Source organism: Triticum dicoccoides, chromosome 6B, assembly GCF_002162155.2.
Source record: "Triticum dicoccoides isolate Atlit2015 ecotype Zavitan chromosome 6B, WEW_v2.0, whole genome shotgun sequence".
Lineage (NCBI taxonomy): Eukaryota > Viridiplantae > Streptophyta > Magnoliopsida > Poales > Poaceae > Triticum > Triticum dicoccoides.
The window spans coordinates 282,362,631-282,365,402 of NC_041391.1; positions in this window are offsets into that span (position 1 = coordinate 282,362,631).

Consider the following 2,772-nt stretch of genomic DNA (forward strand, 5'->3'; position numbering starts at 1 on the left):
CGGCGCCTGCACCCGCGCCAGCTTCGTATCCGGTTGCCGCTGGCAAGGAGCCCACCGGCGCCGCCCTCCGCCGCCCGACCTCCAGCGCCGTCGCCGCCGCCCGCAACTCCGGTCGCCGCCCCGCGCCTTCCTCCTCCACCTCCGGCCAGATCCGGCCACGGGAGGGCCAGATCCGACGAGCACGAACCACCGGCGACCTCCCCGTCTTCTCCGGCCATCTTCCTCCTCGTCTCCGGCGACGAGTTCCGGTGAACCTCGGTTTCCGCGCTTCCCCAGATCCAGATCCATGAAGGTTGACCCCGAAATTTGACCAAGTCCCTGATATTTGCATATTCTGGTGCACACTTTGACCTGCCATATCTTGATGTGTGCTGCTCCGTTTTGTGCGTGTAATATATCAAATTGTTCGTTGTGAGATGCCCTTCATTTCATTCTATTGTGCCATGTTTGTTTGAGTTCATCTTGATGCCCTAATCATCGTTGCAAGAGTGCTATATGATGTTAACTGCTGTCTGTTAACAGAACTTCTGTTTTGTCATTTTCATTGCATTTTGTGTGTGCATCCTATGAACTTGAGCCCTACATGTGTTTTGAACTAAATCATGCCATCTTTATAGTGGTGCCATCCATGTATTTTTGTGGGTCTTGTAGTGAGTGTATCGAGCTTGTTAAGTAGTGTACTTGCTGTTACTGTTTTGCTAGGCTGAATCTGTTACAACATGATGCTATGTAAACCTGCTGCTACTAGTCATTCTATGCATAATCTGAAGATGTTCACTAAGGATGATTTGTTATATATGTCATGCTCTATCGATCCCTACCCATGGTTGCATTTATAGCCTGCTGTATCTTGTTGTTATCTTGCCCTCAAAACTGCTAAATAATGTTGCTGTCAGCCTGTTAACATTAAGTTCAGTTTTGCCATGTGCTTTTCTAGTGATCCATGCACCCTATGAACTTACTATTGCCATTCTTAGCTTCATAAACATGTCATATTACTGTTGGTTACCTTGTCATGCCATGTATTGCTCTACGGTGAGTGGTACAAGCTCACCAACATGCGTACTTATTATTGTTCCTGCCATGTATGAATCTGTCATATTACTTGCCATGTTTACATGGGTGCCATCATATTTTCTGTGCCCTTTTGGCTCATGGTCGGTAAGGGACTTTTGTTATATGCAATTAGTAGATTCATGCCATGCCTTTTTTGCCATGATAGCTTCCTGTAGCACGTTGTTTGATAGCTCTAAACATTGCAACCTGATGTTATTTCTGCTAAGCCTGAAACTGTTATTATTTTCAATCTTGCCATGTCCTTTTGAGCATGTTCTCGTTGTTTCTGGAGATAGCTCAGTGTTCATGTTTTGTCATGCTTTACCTGTACATCACGTCCATGTCTTTTGTTATCATGTTAGGGTGCTGTAGCATATTGTTTTGATGCTTACAATATGCCTAGTTGCTGTTTTGGACAGCTTGTCCTTTAAACTTGTATAGAGTGTATGTGTTGAACCGTTGCTCCGTTTTGAGTGTGCTCTATATGAAACTTGCTTAGAATTGCATGAAGTTTCATATTATCATGTTGCATACATGTTTTGAGGTGTTTTCTTGATGTTTGTATGCATTTTGCATCAATGCCATGTTTAACTTGTTTTGCTCATATCTTCTAGGCCGTAGCTCCGAACTAATTGAACTTTATATGTAACTGGACTAGAATTTCGTGTAGATCCTCTTGGTGCTCTTTAACTTGCTGTTTAATAACTTAAATTTAATGTTTGTTCAGATCTGGACCAACTTTGAAATTTGCATATGAGGACTTACCGGAAATTGTTATATGTTGTTTCCGGCCTAATTTAAACTTGCTTTGATGTGTTGTTCTTGTTTGCATCATCTCTTGCCATGAGTAGCCTCATGTAGCTTTGTCATGCATCATGCTTGTTGTGCATCATGTCTTGTCTATGTGTGGTGTGTTTACTATGATGTGTGCTTCTTCTCGATTCCTGTTTCCTTGCGATCGTGAGGATTCGTTCGTCTACGCTTGGTTCGGCTTCACCCGTTCGTCTTCTTCATGGACTCGTTCTTCTTCCTAGCGGGATTTTAGGCAAGATGACCGTTGCCCTGGATCTCACTACTATCATTGCTATGCTAGTTGCTTCGTTCTATCGCTTTGCTGCGCTACCTATCGCTTGCTCTTCAAGCCTCCCAATTTGCCATGTCAGCCTCTAACCTTGTCACCCTTCCTAGCAAACCGTTGCTTGGCTATGTTACCGCTTTGCTCAGCCCCTCTTATAGCGTTGTTAGTTGCAGGTGAAGTTGAAGATTGCTCCATGGTGGACAGGGTTATGTTGGGATATCACAATATCTCTTATTTAATTAATGCATCTATATACTTGGTAAAGGGTGGAAGGCTCGACATTATGCCTGGTGTTTTGTTCCACTCTTGCCGCCCTGGTTTCCGTCATATCGGTGTTATGTTCCCGGATTTTGCGTTCCTTACGCGGTTGTGTGATTTATGGGACCCCCTTGACAGTTCGCTTTGAATAAAACTCCTCCAGCAAGGCCCAACCCTGGTTTTACCATTTTCCTCACCTAGCCATTTTTCCCTTGGGTTTCCGGAGCCCGAGGGTCATCTTTATTTTAGCCCCCCCGGCCAATGCTTGTCTAAGTGTTGGTCCAAACTAGAGAACCGTGCGGGACCATCCCTTGGCAACTTGTGTTACGTCGATACCTGTACGCTTAGCTTATCCGGTGTGTCGTGAGAACCTGATACAT